The sequence below is a fragment of the Sipha flava genome, unplaced genomic scaffold (genome assembly GCF_003268045.1).
Source record: "Sipha flava isolate LNK unplaced genomic scaffold, YSA_version1 129_pilon_pilon, whole genome shotgun sequence".
Classification (NCBI taxonomy): domain Eukaryota; kingdom Metazoa; phylum Arthropoda; class Insecta; order Hemiptera; family Aphididae; genus Sipha; species Sipha flava.
Genome location: NW_020271755.1, coordinates 198,999 through 218,031, shown reverse-complemented (window position 1 = coordinate 218,031; position 19,033 = coordinate 198,999). Strand labels below are relative to the sequence as shown.

Genomic DNA, 19,033 nt, shown 5'->3' with positions numbered 1-19,033 from the left:
CCTGCCGGCAATTATGTTTATTCACGCTCCGTGCGCCCGTCCCTGCCGCCCACCGACTCGGTCGCCCACCAGAGAGCCCCGACAAAAAAGGTCTGCCGTACACATACGTATAAATGTACACGCCAAGTCGGTCGTGTCATTCCTTCTCTCTCCCTCGGACACGGCCCCTTTTCCTTTCCCTCCTCGTCCTCTCTCTCTCTCTCTCACTCTCACATGCACTCTCATTCTTTCTCGTTCTCCTCGCCCTATCCCATAACTTTCCTCGTATCCATCCGGCCTTTTTTTCTCCCACCGGAATCTCTTTCTCCCTCTTTCCTTAATCTCTCTCTCTCTCTCTCTCTCTCTCGCTCTTTCAATCTTTCTCTTCTCCGAACTCCGTTCCTCGCCTCTTCCTCACATCTTTCGAATTTTGTTTCTCTTTCTTACACGTTCTTTCTCTCCGTTGACAGCCGTCATTCTCCCAAACACCACGCCACTACACAACGCAGCAATGGTCTCTCTCGCGATCAATACCCACTCATACTCACATACGTACATACACTTGCAATAATAATAATAATAATAAAAATGTGTGTACGCATTTGTATAGTGTTATTGTTATTCGATGCATAACACTACACTCGAGCATCACAAATTTCAAATTTACTCTTAGTACTTAACCCTTGAGTTTGGCAACAGAACAAGTTACAGTTGCTTACCTTAATTTAGATAAGCTATAACTTACTAAATACGAAGTACGTAACTAACTAATAGTAACTCATAGCTTTAGCTGTAAAATTAACTAAAAGTTACTTACATGCAGTGACGTATTTAGGGGGGGCTAGAGGGGGCGATCGCCCCGGGCGGCATTTTTTTAAGGGTGGCTTCAGATTTTTACACAGCCCATTTCATGTTGATAAACAATAATATAAATTGGTTAATTTTTTTTTTTATCTAAGGTAATATTCTAATATTGGAAATATTCATAGAGAGGGAACAAAAATTGTTGACCAAAAACTGCTCCTTCAAAACGTAAATAAGTTACTTGCGGTCGAGAATGACCGATGAGCGACTAAATGGCTATATTAAATATTGAATCAGACATCACAAAAAGTTTACACTATGATGACATAATCAATGAGTATAATTTAGAGATATTATATTTATCGAAAAAGATATGTTATTTCTATAAATTATGAAAACAGTCTAGAATAGAATTAATAATAATATGCACGTCTTTACAGCTAAATACAATTTACATTCGAACAGATTTTACAGCTTTATACAACCAACAACCGCATAATAAAAGTTTCACATTGACACTGAATATAACCATAAATTAAATGATTTAATTGCATGTATGGTGTACGATACAGATCCTAAACATATACAATTTAAGAAAATAATCAAGTGACTCCCACAGTTACGAATCAATTGTGTGATTGATAAGTAGTCACACATTTTCGTAACATAAAAAATAATTTTTTAGTAAACCGATTGTAATGTAATCGATGTATACCTAGTCTATTCCGGTTTAAATAATTTATTTCAATAATAACGAGACGTGCGGAGTAATAGTGATATGCAGGAATTACATTGTTTCGGCATATGCGCCTGTAATTTATAATACTCGAAAGTCGCAAGAGTGTTCTTAACGTGCACGAGTTGAAGACAGTTTTTGAAGTGTATATTTGGATACAATGACCAAAACTAAGCGTCTCATACCGATGGCATAAGAACAAAAAAATAAATAAATAGAATAAAAGAATCTGGAAACGCAAGGTCTCTCTTAGATAACGACCGTTTGTCGACAGATACGTATAACCAACACACATGCAGTCGATAATGAAAATAAAAATGAAAAAAAAAGAAAGATAGTAAGAGAAAAACAACAGGAAATACCAAGTCTTTGGGAGGAAGGAAAGCTGAAATTAAATTCTTCGTTGAATTCTTGCTTGTGTTCCGGAAGCGAACAACACAAGAAATCCGCGGCAAATAGGCCAAATTATTTTTCTATATTGCCAATGGCCAAAGACAGTTGTATCGTATTGTACGCGTACGAGTGTGTGTGGGTTTTATCTCTAAGAATAACGACTAATTGAATCCCGTTCAACACGTGAAGGGGGCGAACCGTCCAGATGATGGCACGGGGTAAGACGCAAACTGCAGCAGTGTACTGCGAGGGGAAATACGGGAATCAAAATATAATTAATGGATATAACAATGGAAATATAATCGTAAACGACTGTCGAAGAGAAAAATACCACATTTACAGATATTTCTGGAGAAATGTTTACGTTTCCTTTTTTCAAAATCTTTAGTGTCTCGATTTAAGTTATATATAGTATCGCAAAATGTAAAAATGTTGTTACAATATATTACTATCACGTCACATAGTTTAAGTATAGTTTATTATTTTGACGAATTATATTCATAAATTAAACGCATGTTTCTAAAACAAACTGATATAATATTATTAAATATATCTCACGATATAAATGTTATGTATATGGTATTATAATATGGACCATACCCTACGACTAAAACATTACATTCCTATGATTTTAAATTCAAACAGTCGTATACTCATTCAGATAGATATGAATAATAAAAAGTTGTAAACATCCACTACGAAACCAAATGATTATAATTTATGGAATGAATTGGTTGACAATATAAAATTTTTTTTAAATTGAATCATCTCTTTTTTTTGTATAAATATATATTTTTTATGATTTTTTTTTAAGTTCTTGATGTTTAAGACAATTTATATTTTTGATTTCATGTTTTAAAATATTCAAAAAAAAAAATTGAATGAAAATTTTAGAACATAAAAAATTATTGTTCAAACACCAGTTAATTGTTAGTATTTATAATTGTAATGTACAAGTATTTACGAGCGCATATAGTAAAATAGTGCCATAAAAAGCGAGAACACCTCGCAATATGACAGTAAATTATACTTCGCTTATTTAGTTTGAATCAAGTGAATCAAGTATTTACAAATAATTAACTACTGATTCAATATGAGATTTAAATGTATTAAAATGTCTGAAAAAAATGATTTTCATTATTTTCTGCTCTGAAATTAAATATACATGACTTAGCATTTCAGTCAGTAAAAACGTAAAATGTTTGAAAAAATAATAAATCTTTAGTAATGACCTAAAATTATAAAACAATGATAACTAAATTAAGAATTAAAACTGTAATGAGAATATACTTAATATACTTAACATTTCACACGGCCAATATCAGGGTAACAAATTAAAATAATACAAATATCTATGTAAATAACTATACACCTATAATGAGGATGAAAAATAACATTTTTACTCTTTTTCTACGATAGATGTTCATATAGGTATATTTCTTGTATATGAAAACCATTTATATTGAGAAGAGAAAAAAAACAGCTTCTCCGGATGATTTTGAAAAGCGTATACACAATGCACAATATAGGATCACACACTTGAAAACAGTGGCTTTTGACAGATTATCATAATCGTAAGATCGTTTACAATATAGTATTCCGTTGAAAAGAGAGGGCTGTATGGACTTGAATGGATAATTTTGCGGAATAATCGAAAGCTAAAGAACTTGTGGGTATTGGCGCTGCAGAGGAGAAAAAGCACGGCTTACTTAACCTCTGCGACCGCTGCGCAGACCGAGGGTGAAGTTTCTATTGATAAAAAAAAACCCCAACCCTGGCTGGTGGCGAACGACAAGGGATCGTCCATTCTAATTCGTATTTTTTTTTTTTATATATACATGTAAAAAAGTACGAGAAAGGGGGCATAATTTTTTCGAGGGGCTGATTCCCGATAACTGAGGGAGACGACTGGAGGGACAAGACCATCCTGACAATATATTTTTTATCAGCTATTGTTGTTTTGTTGCCTTGGAAGAGCCATCCAAACCATTAGGCCGAATTGAGAAAATATTTATATACACACACCAAAGACTACAATATATATATTATACGCTTTGCTCCGTTCTTATTTTTTTCTTATTTTTGCCCTCGTTTTTATATCGCTGACCGTATCTACCATGTAATTGAATTATATTCAGCAACTGTGTTTTGGCCCTTGTCAAAGGGTGGGTTGTTGTCTTTATTTTTCTTTGCTTTTACAATTCGGTAATATTAAATCAATCATAATATTATTACCGTTTTCGCCGTTATCTCGTCCATAAGTGTATTGGACGGCGTTCCGTGTAGGCAACATGACCAAACTTTGTAAAATAAAATGTTCAGAACGTCCTCCGCGCCTCGCCCACATTAACTGCGCGTGAAAATCAATTGCTCGAAATCTGTAAAAGTATAAATGGAATATATATGTAAAAACGCGTAAATACGTGTGTAAAATTCACAAAAAACCAAACATTGCACGTATCAAAGCGGTTTACGTGTCTGTAAAAAAATCAAAAATCGACCTCAAACAAATGTTTATTTTTACACGTTTTTGCTATTTACACCAAACATAATTGCAATCAAAACGTAAATGATAATTCGTAAACATCAATTTAGTTAATTGTTTCCGAAGCAAACTCGCAAATCGATATTAGACCTACTCGGTTTAAAATATCGAAATTCAATATTGTTCACTAATGTGTATAAGACGTTTCAATGACGTGTTCCTAAACCATTGAACCTAAACTCCATTGAAAAAAATCCTAATTTTTTCAATGGAGCAAATGCCTACTATTAAATATGACTTACATATTTTCAGTTAAAACGTACGCGAAAGATTTACTTCTCCCATACTCGTGAAAATTTTAAACATTCATAAAAGATGAAATAAATAAATGCATGAATACGATTACAATGGAAATGAATTTGAGAAAAAAAAAAACGAAAATTAATTTTAAAAAAAACTCTGTCTAACACACAATCACCCCTCGTAGATTCAAATTCAGCATCACTCTGATACGCATTGAATGAGAAATTTAAAAACACAGCGACGATACAAAAATTTGAGTTCACGAGATGTTTGAAAGTGTTGGAGAACTAGTTAACCGTGGTTTAGTTATGAGATATTTAACTTATAAATGTCGGTACGAGCGGCACTAACGGAAAAATTTTCGAACACAACATGTCACTTATTCCCTACATTCCAACACCCATTGCAATGCATTTAATGCGGTAATAATCGTTACGTACGAGTATAATTTTACTCTTGTTACAATAATACCATACGATGCTCAACAATAATTCGGCCGATAATACGGCGCACTGTTATCGTTAGACTGCATATCAATATACCACTGAAATATTTTTTTAAAATTTCAGTCGCAATATTAAACTGTTCATGAAATTTATCCGACCAAATGTCATTATTGTTAAGAATGGCATAATATTGTACGCGTTTAATGTATAATTTTATGTAACAATAACCGTCGTTTATAAATATATATATATATATGTGTGTATACCTTCATTTTTAGATGTAAGATTACAGTGGTGCAACCAGGATTTATTCAAAGGGGGGGGGAGGGGTCCAGGAAAAATATTTATTTATCTACTGTTCTTCTGATATTTTCCTGAATACATACATTATAAATACAATTATATTATTTAATATACATACGAATACATATTATTTACATTTTTAAATTTATATTTACAATTAAGGTATTTCAATTAATTATAATTATTATGCCAATTCAATTATGGTAAAGTCACTAATTAGTATTATTATTTATAGTGTAAAATCCAAACACCGGTTTATCGTCGATTTTAGCTATTTATCAGATTTGTCGTGTTATCAACAATATACCAACTCTAATAATAATACTCTTATCAATAAGTTTTGATGCAAACTTCCGGGTAACTTTAAAAAAAAAATAAATAAATACTATGGCATGAGCCAAAGAGAGGTCCGGACCCGGGGTCCATCTCTCTGGGTTCACCATTGTACGATTATAATAATCATATTATCAACGCTGTAAAATGTGTGTATACATAAATATGTAATATAGGTTTTTTAATGTATAATTTTTCTAACTCTATTTTTAACTCATTGAATATTAATGTCCTAAATCAAAAATCTGATTGCTGTAATTATTTAAACTTCATCTGATACATTTTTGATTTTTTGTCGAGTCCCTAACTTAATTTCCACAAAAATTTAAAATATATTTTAAAGTACTTTAAAACATCTTTTTTTTTTCTAACATATATTTTTACTGACCTAGTCTGGATTAGTATAATTAAATAAATGAAGGACAGGTCAATGGTACAAACTAGGTATTATAATTACAATAGAGTTTTCAAGAGAAAATATTATTTATTTTTATGTACCTACATATTAACATACATAAAAATAATATATAAATAAAATGAATATAGTACAATAAATAAATTATTAATAAAATGGGTACTTAATTGTATTAATTTTTATATATACCATGACATTATGTTATTACAATTGCCTTTTCATTTGACATATATACAAAAAAACATTTATATTTTACATCTGTAATACTTATTATAAATTAATTTGATAATAATGTAGTATTTACAATAAAAGTTCCTACATTTGATGATGGTTAGGAAAAATTAAAATGTGAATAATTTAAAAATAATTGCACATTAGATCCTATGATTCACTATATCACTAGAAATTAATAGCTTATTTAATCTAATTAATTAATTATATTTAAATAAATTGTTATACATATGCATAAGTTTTAATTGCACACGAGCCTGATAATCTTAAGACGTTGTTCGTTGCGTGATTATCATCTTTCTTTTTGACGTTTGTAATTACTCGTATTAAGTTAAATTGTATTAAAATTTGAAATAAGTTATTTTTTATGTGATGTACCAGCAAAAGCGTTTTTGCTTATAATATATTATATATATTAAGTCGAAAAATCCGCTCATCTACTAATAATGCATCGGCACCAAAAACTACCACATACTCAGGGAACAAAAACATACAGGGAATATGTTGATTGTTATTTTTCGTATGGTTCAGTTTTTTAACAAAATAAATAACATTAATTAAATTATCAATCACATTTCTTTTAAATTATGATAGTACACCAAAAGTTGAACGCGGCGAGATTGTGTCCTAAAAGCAAAAATCCAAGTTATATAATAAAATTTAAAATATCATAAAATAAAAAGTACCACTACCCTGGTTACAAAATTTTAATCTAACACTCGCCGCAAAGAAACTAATTTAAATATACAAAACGTAGAGCAATTCATTTTTCCACGCGATTTTTCAAAATATCAATTGAAGAAATTTATTGCCGTAGGTTATATATACATTTTTCTCGATCGATATACACAACGAAATTTGAATAAATTAACTTTTTTAATACAACTAAACTTATGAAAGTTACGAGAGATGGTAATGAAAAAAAAAAATTGCAAAACTAAATTGCCTCCAGAGAGAATTGAACTCTCGACCCCTGGTTTACAAGACCAGTGCTCTAACCACTGAGCTATGGAGGCTTACTGACATATCGAATCAACTAGCCATTTTTAAAACATGATAATTTGAAATAATCTAATTTAATATTTTTTTGCTTTAAAATATATAATAAATCCAAAAAAGTGAAGGAGCTAAGGGACATTACCACCAAAGGGACGTGTTATATATAATGTAAGTATGTTATAAATACTTCGTATGTCTTTAATTAAAAATAGGTCAAAAAAATAATAAACTTATTAATTTTTCATATTTTATCATTTAAAAAAAAAAAAAATATAATATACTATAAAATTAGCATACATATTTAATTACTAAAATTATATATTTAATCTTTCTAGATCAGACCTGATGTTAAATTATTAATGAATAATAAACTTAAGAATAAATATTGCCACAATTACGAAACAATTTTCATTGACATCCCGTCCGATTTACTTCAATTTATAATTAGGTATTCTTTCTAATTTCAGTGACAGCTATCACAGATTAAATACTTAACATTTTTTTCTTTAAGTGTAATTTTATTGAGAAATTAAAAACATTTAAAAAATTAGAACATTCGACATCGCTCTTTATTTCATTATACCGACAATCAATAAGATAGGTATGTATAAGATTATAAATAAGATAGATAAATAAATATTATAAATAAGATAGGTATGCACGTCCATGTACCCATGGACGTAGTGTGCATGGAGCTGTAGGGGCTACAGCCCCCACAGAAATTTCTGTAAAAATTAATAAATTCTAGTTTTAAATGTTTTTATAATTTTTCCTTAAATTCATCAAGCTTTAAATATTAGCAGTCTATTGTGTATTAACAATTATTGTACTAACTTACATAAAACTACTTATTTTTATCACAAACATGTTATATTAATATTTTGGATTTACCCTGTGCGATCGTCGGGCCATGCATTGTCGCGTGTCCAATGATAATATTATAATGATAACGGATAATAACTTGTATGGAACACACACATAATAATTATTTATTTATCGGTATTTTTCTTGACGGGTCTTTGTCACGGTTATAGATATTAATCGTTATTAATCATGGTCTTTATAGTTTGCTCATGTACTACTAATCACACACACGTCTGTTTTATATTTTACTGCAAAACATATTATTTCATACATTTTTAATTAAATTTGTTATCTTTGTTTCTTTTATTTTTTGTTTTTCTTGTTTTTTAAAAAAAAAAAAGAATGTTCAGTATATTTAACATAAAGAAAAAGCCTGACAAGAAAACAGTACCACCAACTAGGGACAACGAAGACTTTGTAGTGGATGATCCAAGTCCAATAAATTTTTTTTTTTTTTGTTTACTCTAGGCTATTTAGACCCATTACCGCTTCCACTATCTCCCTCCATGATTCTCTATGTTCTGCCAGTTCCTCTCCATTCATAACTCCCAACATCTTAATGTCTTCCTTAACTCGGTTCACCCAACGTTGTCTAGGCCTTCCTCTCGGTCTACTTTTGTTCGGTTTCCATTTCATGATGGTCCATAGAAGTTAGTCTTTTGCTCTCCATACGTGTCCGGCCCATCTTATTCTTTGGCTCTTGAGTGTGGCAACTATACTGGGTTCGTTATATAAAGCGTTCAGTTCTCTATTTGATCTTATTTCATAGATACCTTCTTCATTTCTTTTTAGACCAAATATTCTACGTAAAATTTTTCTTACGAAGATCATTAATTTGTTTTCGTCTGATTTGGTAGATGCCCATGCTCCACAGGCGTATAGTACAATTGGTCTAACGAGGGTCTTATAAAATCTTATTTTCGTTCTTCTTGATAGTTTTTTTGGATTTAAATAATTGGAATAATGAGTAGTAGCTTTTGTTGCCAGCTGAGATTCTCCTGTGTATTTCCTCGTGGCTATCTGCCTGTGAATTTATGTCTACTCCTATGTACTTAATGTTCCAAACTCTTTCAAATGACATGTCTTTTAATATTATAGCACTTTGTGGATGTTCTCTCCTAGATATGATCATAAATTTGGTTTTATTATCATTTATTATCATCAAGTCCAATAAATAGTAAAATTAAAATTAATAATTCGTCAATACCTGATGATCTTAACATTATTCAACCTAAGCATTCTGAAATTGCATTAAATTACTCATTTCTGCTAGACTTAGGGAACTTGGAAACAGGACCAACTCAAAATAAACTAAACGTAAGTACTAGAGGTAGGCAAAAAACAAATGTTTTGAAATTTTTTATATTAGTTTTTCCTTAAAATTATTTTTATTACAATTTTCCTCGTACCAAAAGTTTTCAGTAATCACAAATGTTTGTATGTTTATTCAGTGCATTTTTTAACCATGTTAACTAGGCGACACAAATGTCGCCCAGTGAAAATGTTCTGTCGCTTAGTTGATAGTGTTTTGAAAAATTGTTAACTGTTAAAGGAAAATTTTATTAATTATTTTAAAAAAAAATTTTAATTTAATTACTTAAAATTAATTGTTTATTTTTTTTTGTATTGTAAAATAAAATGTCAGGTAAAGAATGAAACACCTATAAATTGTATTTTCTAGAAAATGTTCTCTTTCGCTTTAATTCAAACTAAAGATAAGAAGTTTTTGGAATACCAGACTTGGATAAAATACTTTTAAAAAGTATTTAGAATAAATACTGGAATACTTACAAAAAATAGTATTCCGAATATGTATTCAAATACTTTATACAAATTTTATTCCGAATACATTATTTAGAATACTTCAAAAGTAATCCGAATACTTTTAAAATACTTATAATTTTCATACTATAAAAATAATAGATATCCACTCAACAGAAATATTTGAAATTTTAAATTAAATATATATTATTTTATTGTATTTTTATATTACATAACTGTTATAATTTATGGTTTACAACCATAATAAATATTTAATATTAGCTTAAACAAGATACGGCGGAGAAGTAATAAAATCATTTAAAAAAAAAAATGATTTGACGGTATTCGAAATACAGTATTCAGAATACCCGTTATAAGTATTTAAAAAGTATTCGAAATACTTAAAAAATATTTTGAATACAGTATTCCGAATATTGTATTCGGAATACTACCCAAGTCTGTGGAATACATATTTCTAGTCCTATAATATAGCCCTCACAGATAATAATACCAAGCTACGCCCATGTATGTACCAACAGTTTTTTCTGTTATAAGTTATGAATGGATTTATAAACACAAAAAATCCTCAAAATATGCTTCTAATAATACTATAATAGGTATGCTATAAAATGTGCAAAATAGGTATGCTATAAAATTCATATCTAAATATGCATTTATAATTAAATCGAAAATATTTTATTTTAAACCATGTAGAAATTTAACAAATATTGCAATACAAAAGTGAACCAATGGTTTTAAACTTATTTTTATGCTCGTTTACATAAGTCTGTAAACGACTCCTAATTGGTGTTTTTTACTTAGGGCATTTTAAAGTAACGAACGAATAAAAAATAATTACTAGATAAAAAATCAAGGACAGTTTTACACGTAAAAATAATACGCACGACACAGAATGGTTTCTGTAATTCTTCGTTGGACACTTAAATTCTATCATATGATTTATATATATTAATATAATTTGTATGTCATTTTATTTTTGGTGATAACGGCCGGTATTTATTTTATATGTCTGTGAATGTGAAAATATAAGGTAAAACAAATATATGAACTACAAATATACATTAAATATGCTAAATAATCTGTACAGATATCTAATTTTCGAACAACTGTTTTTTAGAATATGAATCCAACATGATACATTTTTAATTCTATATAAAAAGTTAACATACAGCAACTTAATGATCATTGTTTGAAAGTAAATGATAGTTAAATAAAGGTTTTTGATTTTTTTCTATATACTTTCAGAGATATCAATAATAAAATAAAAGTAACAACTTGTAGGTATTTAAATCATAATACCTTTAATATAACAGCATTGTTTTTATTGCAAAAAAACCACAAACGTCCAATCTGATCAAAATTAATTATTTTTGAAATGCTGGTACCTACTAATACTTATGGGAAATAATTTTAATAAGATACACCTCATAATTAATTCAAAAATAAGGACAGAGAAAATAAAAACTTATTATAAATAAGTCTTAATTTGTCTTTATAATAATAATAACAAAATAATAAAATGATTAATACAAATCTTATAAGCATTTTTATAACATTATAAAATCAATTATTTCTTAAAAAAAAATGTTAATCCCTCCACCTCACAAACGTTTTTAAAATACGCCACTGATAGAATAAGTATGATTTCCGATTTAAGAATTTTATAACGTTGCTCCTATTGTGTGAGTACAAAACATCCAGACTTTTTCCTTTAATTTCCCATCTTAGTGTTAGCAAAAAAATTGTTAGTTAAACTCTTTTATTTGTTCATTGATAAACCAATAATAAAGGTATTAGTCGTTTTTTCTAACAAAAATGTTATGTTTGACGTAATTTTCTAAGTCTAAATGAAAATTAATTTATATTTAGTTTTAATCGTTTCTGATCGTATCGTCACCGATCTTAAGAATGAGTCTGAGCCCTTATGTCTCGTGATTTAAACTCATGCACAAGTTCAACTAGAAAAGGGCTTGTGGGACTTAACCCCTTTATATTTTCACAGACCCCCGATTAAAATTAATTAACCTCAGCATTTTGAGATAAAATCTAATCACATCTATAATCTCAATATACGAAATAATTATTAATTGTAATCCAGTGTATTATGGCTTACGTCTTAGGAATATCCAGAATCAAAATCTGGTTCGCGAAATCGCGTTTTTCATCTTCTTGCTAAAATTCGAACAGAACCTTTAGTAGGTAGTGAATAGTAACAAATGTTGTCAGTTTGTATATTAGTAGAGGGGTGTGCAGAAGCGTAGCTCCTACGAGTTTGTGTTATCTTGGTACTTATAGCCCCTCCTCCAATAAAAAATTGTAATGTAAGCTCTAGTTGCGCCTATGCACTCAAGTATTCCATCATTCCAGTAATACACATTACGTAACACATAATTTCCGGCAATACGGATCAATACGTATGCACAAGACTTATTGACCGCATGAATCGCACTCGGTCGATGAAGACCTCTCTGCCCCCATTTGGTTCAGACGTATAGAGGCGCAGCACAAACCTGAGCGGTTTTACTGCCCAAAACACGTGTTAAAAAAAAATAAAACAAGAATCACCCCGATGATCGTTATAAAATTGAACAGCTCCCTAGCCGATCAAACATGAAATTGTACATGCACATCAAATTCTTAGTACAGCATCTTCACGCGTAGTACCGTGATTATTTTTGGTACGAAGCGTACAAGAGAATACCTTAATGATATTGCCAAACGATTACGGATTGTTTTCAATCGTATCAACCGATTTGCTTGCCTTCAGTGACACAAACAAGATTTTTTTTCTTTTTAGGAGTTGGAGAATACAATCCCCAAACCTCCCTAGTGGCGCCACTGCTTGCCGTGGATACTTATCCACCAGAAGTTTTTTGCTCGGTACGAACTATACGAGTATGATTGCGTTTTTACGTGTATACGCATCTTCTGTATCCAACTAACCGTTCACATAACCTAACGATTTACAATTAGGTAAATACATACATTTGTACAACCAAACCAAAGATTATGTCGTGTTCCTGATACTTGTAATTCTACTGCTACCTATATCATCACTGAATTGATTAGACAATCCACGATGCAATGCTGTTATAATTTGTATGGACAAAGCACAACGTTTGATGGCTACTATATCATACGATATTGTGATAATATAATCATGTTTCAATATATAAATATATATGAACAGTTGCAGAACCAACAGGAGGAGAGATTAAAAAATAAAAATGTCTAAAATACATTCAATAAACGAATATAAACACAAATGTAAATATGTAAATATATAAAAAGAACAAAGCACAACATTCTAATCACATAAAAGATCAAATAAAAATAAACAGACAACCAATATTGATTTCAAAACTACAAATAGTTAACCTACTATTAACCCCAGATCTTATGTTCTCTTAGATTTCATTTTAATGTTTATCGTTTAATGTAAATTGCATAGAAACCATACTAGATGCTGAAAATTTTCATAATTGAAGCCTTAATCCAAAAAAATAAAAATATAATAGTCTACATTTATTTACCAATTTAGGTAGGTACCTAATATTGAGCATCACCCATTTGTGCCAAAAAAAATTAATTCGTTTTGGATATAGCCCATTCGTGCCAAATTTACCTGCTTAAATATTTTACATTAATGACTTGGTTAATTCAAATTATATACGTACTAATTATTTATTATTTTTTAAAAAAAAATATGTATCATTGATTATTATTTAAAAAAAAATCTTACAATTAACTATCATTTTTATAAAATTTTATTGATTATAATTACTACTATTATTATTTAATTATTATTTGAAAATAAATGTACCTATTAATTTATTATAATTATCTTGAAACAAAATAACATATTTATAATAAAGGATTTGTACAACGGAGGTTCAGATAATCTATACTGAATATGAATATTGTATATTAATTAATCAAGTTGTTATTGTAAAATGTTTATACAGGTAAATTTGGTACAAATGAGCTATACCCAAAACAAATAAATTTTTTTTTGGCGCAAATAGGTAACTCCCCTGATACTAGTTACTAACTTAATAAAAAGTGCATTACCACAAGCATAGAAATTGAAGAGTATCCTTTTTTTAAAATTATTAATTACTACAAAAATATATTATTTTTAGCTCTTATAAATTAATTATAAATACTATATAATACACATATACCCATGTATATGCTACCATATGCAGATACTACCACTCCAAATATTACAATATTGAAGACGAATAATTAATTTTAAAAATTAAAAATATGTGACTTTGTATTATAGCATATACAATACAGAGGGAAAAAAATATTGTTAAAAAGTTAAAGGTGCCAGTGTAGCATGTGATTTACCCATTACTATCCAGTTCTTTATCGGTAAAAAAGAAAGGTGTTTATTATATGCTAGTTACATTTAATTGTTGGAAGGTGTGGCGGAAAATTGAATCAGATTTGTTCATTACTTTTTTTAGATGATATGCGTGCTACATTCATAAATAGCGACTAAAACAAAACTTTTATTTTCAATATTCATTTAATGAAACTTATATTATGTGAATGTGATTTTGAAATTGTGATTTTTGAAATACGTGTGAGCCCACCTTCTCGTGGTGTATTTTGGGTAATGCTAAGCGGATCACAAATCGCAATCACCAAAAACAGGCTAGTAGATCGCACTCTACATCAGTAACAAGCTGGTAGGTCTCACGCTACACTGGCATCAAATTAAATAATGTTTATTCTATAAATGGGTTCAGTTAAGTTCCTCATTTGTAAACCACAGTTTCAAAACAGAATATATGTCTTTTTTGTTTAAAAATAGTTCACAAATAAAAGTTATTTCAGTTATAAAATATAAATATAAATGTTAAAAAGTAAGTTATTATTTATTTATTTGCTAATAATATTTGATAAAAATATACATATAAGACTAATATTATTGTATATAATACTTGATCTTGATCTTAAAATTTAAGATTTTGTGATAAACTGATGGATTTTGTCTTTCAAAAAAAAAAAAAAAACTATACTTATGATCTAAATGTCCTTCTATAAAATTAGCAGTCTTACAGTCCTAAAATATTGAGTATGCCACTGTAAAAACATAACTTGAACAAATATTAAAATATGAAAATAAAAATTAAATTTATACAACATATTACATAGAAAATTGTTCTTATTTACTGAATAATCTTGCTGTAAATTCAAATACATCAAAATATAATTACACAATTAATAAACTTCAAATTATAATATTTAATATTTGTTAATAAAGAGTTGATTAGTTTATTGGAGATACAATTGCTCGTCTTATTAAATTTCAACATTAATAATATTGACTATTGAAATTAATTTTTACAATCTCATTTAATAGATTTGTAAAAAAAATAAACCAAAATGTATGAATAAATAATATTGATGAACTATTAACAATATTTAACATATGTATAATATTATTTAAATTTAAATATAATGATAATTTTTAATAATTAAAGAAAAACCAATAAAAATTTATAAAAAAGACAGTTCAAACCTTTATCTTTATATAAAGATTGAACAACGCACAAAATATTGTAACAAAAAATTCAAGCATTAAAAAAATGTATACATATAATGGTTCTAAAATTATTTAAATTATTAATTCAGAATTTATAAGAAAACATTTTTATTACTAATAATTTATATTATTTATATTGTTTATATTATTTTTATTATTTTTATTATTGTTATAATTATAACTTTGCAGCCTAGTTAAATATTACGATTATAAAAATGTATAAGTTATTATTTATAATTTATAATGGACATTTATAAATAATATTATACTATGTAACATAAAATTAAACTGTAATATTTAAATTAAAAAATAGTTTTACCTATAAAATTTCATTTAAATGTCATCAAAGATAATCAATTTAAAATAGATATATAAAATGCAATTCAATAGTTAATTATTTTATTAACTAAATGTTAAAGTTTTATTACAGTATTTGTTTAATTTTTTTTTTTTATGTTTTATAATATATGCTTTAATTTATCTGTAATAAATATAATTAATTATTATTAATACATTTTTAATTTTAAACAAATCTAAATAATATCAATAGTAGAGGTGATTTTAAAATATAGATACTTCATATTAAAAAATATTAAATTTCTAACTTATAAGTAATTCACAAAAAAATTATGATTGATAGTTACTTTTTTTTTTGGTTTCATTTTAAAATATAAAGTACACATTTTTTTTAAAAATAATGAAATTCATGATATAGTAACAATATTTTAGATCTTTGCATCGATAATTGTACAATTGGATATAAAAATTAGAAAATTTTCTATATTAAGTACAGTATAGTCTTGATAATATAGCATTGCATTAGTTAGGAACCATCAGTAATCCAGCATATTTTCTACAACCTACTATATTATTTTATTTAAGATGATATTGTTAGAATTTCAATAAAATTACAAAATTGTTGGTGATTATAATAATACATAAATAAATTGTAACTTTTCATAATTAATTAACAAAATAAATTCAATATGTTTCAATTTTATTTAATAAAAACTAAAAAAATAATGTTTCATACCACACATCTTATAGACATTTTTTTGATATTTTTTTTGATAGTCTTAACATCTTTAGTAATTCAGCAATACTAACTATATTGTACTAAAGATGTTGTAATTTCTAATTGATCAAGAAATTATATACCTCCATTCAATAAAATTAAAACAAGATTATTCAAAACATTTATCTAATTTGTTATGCATTCATAAGTTATTATGAAGAATATTATAATTATATTATAATTAGTTATTATTTGAGTATTTTAAGTTATTATCAATTGTTCTAATGTTATGTACATAAAAAATGTTTTCATTGAAAACTTAAAATTTGTTTAACCGTTTTTTAAAAATTATTTTAGTTACATGTACCAATATTTCAAGATTTTCAATAATTTGAAGCTTAACAAAATAAAAAAAAAAATAATAAAGTCATTATAATAATCTAAAAACTAAAAAATTTTAATATAACAACTTATTATCAAATGGTAAAAATAAATTAAATTGAAAAGCTTAATTTATAGAATACCATATACAACTATATAAAGCATATAATTTAATTTTAAACATTACCATCATTAATCCATGTTCAATTCAAATCAATTAATAGTTATTCCATTTCATTGGTTATTTTGAAAAGAAAACAACACATTTATGCACTAAAAAACAACATTTAAAGTAAAAAATATAATTATTAACTGAAATATATAAGATAACACTGATGATCATAAACTAAAACTACAACAAGTGTACTGGTCGAGCACACAAATACAACTGTGGCGTTGTTAGTTTCGGCATCGAACAACTACAGCGTACGGCAGGAACCCTTTGGACTCTTTTGCATGAAGCACTGTGGTTGGCTAAAAAATAAATGCCATTTACCCTTTTTTTTCTTCGCTCCACAGTGTAAGTCTCTGTTCCCCAATGATATGCGATTCAGTCTGATGGTGCGCACTCGCAAGCATATGCTCTGTCAGCACTGATATACAAACACTGCGCACAAAATAATTTAAAAAAACATTCAGACTCTGTGATAATAATAAGGAAGGGTTAGCTTACCCCTTTTAACTGCACAGGAACCATTTTGCTTTTTCGCACCCTTTTTTTAATGCATATAATAAACTACTGCAGCTGGTTAAAAAAGGGTTGGAACCCTTTTTATAGGTGAATCACAGTTCAACCCCATAGGTGCGCTTGTAAATAACAGTATACATAGTAGTACTGCAGCTCTGAACACCGAAATTTATTATTATTTATTTTTTTACATTTATCCCATTGATTTGTATACAAGATAAAAATATTAATTTGAAATAATTTTACCGTTGTAATTGTCAAGTTGATGTCCATCCAATTAGAACAAGAACGTGATCTCAGCAGAACGCGTAATTCCACCGTTGGTTTTTATCGAACAAAGATATCTAGAGTAATAACTAAACACACATATTACCAAATCAATAACAAACAGTGATTAATTAAAATTAGAACGTTAGTTCTACCTTAGTTTTCGTTTCTCCATGTTTTACGTAGGTATGTGGGTGTTCAACTTAAGCCGTAATCATCAAAAACACGAAACAGCGTGTTTCAACTCGGATGCAAGCAGCGCGGATTCGTAACGGAGTTATCAAGTCGATCGCGTTTTGGATATAATCACACGTTTTATCAACGCTATCCGGTTTAATATTGCATGGAAGTATACACGGCCACGATTGGGCGCGATCTTTGTCGAACACAAATCCAAGTAAATCGAAGTACGTCGGTTGAAAAACGTTGCAACTGTTTGCACTACTGAATTGGCATATTTTTTAACTTCGGAATTGATGGGCATGGGAAAAATACGATTTTTCTACAAACTATTTCCTTGTAAATCTTTCGTACCCGATTCGGATTGTTGAAACCGTACGTCGGTCTACAGTTGTTTATCAGCTCAAATTAAAGTCCGTTCGAATTAAGAGTATATCAATTGGCAACCTATATTTATATGACTACTTATAGCCGAAGCTGGTGCGGGGTAAGGGAGGGTTGCTGTACGCCGGATTAATTTTTAAAATGAGTAGGTACATACAATTATGGGTAACGAATTCAATAATCAACTCGAGGACTGGAACTAGTGGTGGTCGGGGGTGCTGAGCACCCCTAAAACTGATTTTAGTACCCCTTCAGTTAATTTCTTCAGAAATAGATATATTTTCTAAAAGAAATGGAAAAATTCATTTGTAAAATAAACGCATTATGAATATAATAACAAAAATGGTAAATAACAAAAAAATTATAACATAATTTGTATTTTAAGAAAGTATTGTTGAATAATTATTTATTTACTTTGGTTATAAAAACTAAGTAACCCCTAGTTTTTTTCATCTGGATCCGTCACTGACTGGAACCTTTACAAT

General features: G+C 28.4%; 1 long non-coding RNA gene and 1 other non-coding gene across 2 annotated transcripts; both read right to left on the bottom strand.

Moving 5' to 3' along the window:
* Nucleotides 1-7,371: 7,371 nt before the first annotated feature.
* On the bottom strand, nt 7,372-7,444 carry Trnat-ugu. Its single transcript has one exon. It is a non-coding gene; the product is annotated as a tRNA-Thr (tRNA).
* Nucleotides 7,445-9,392: 1,948 nt separating this feature from the next.
* LOC112694421 lies at nt 9,393-18,312 on the bottom strand. The gene is made up of 5 exons (XR_003149567.1): nt 18,140-18,312; nt 17,964-18,073; nt 17,703-17,872; nt 17,217-17,636; nt 9,393-9,409 (listed from the first exon to the last, which is right to left on the bottom strand). It is a non-coding gene; the product is annotated as an uncharacterized LOC112694421 (long non-coding RNA).
* Between the last annotated feature and the right edge of the window lie 721 nt (nt 18,313-19,033).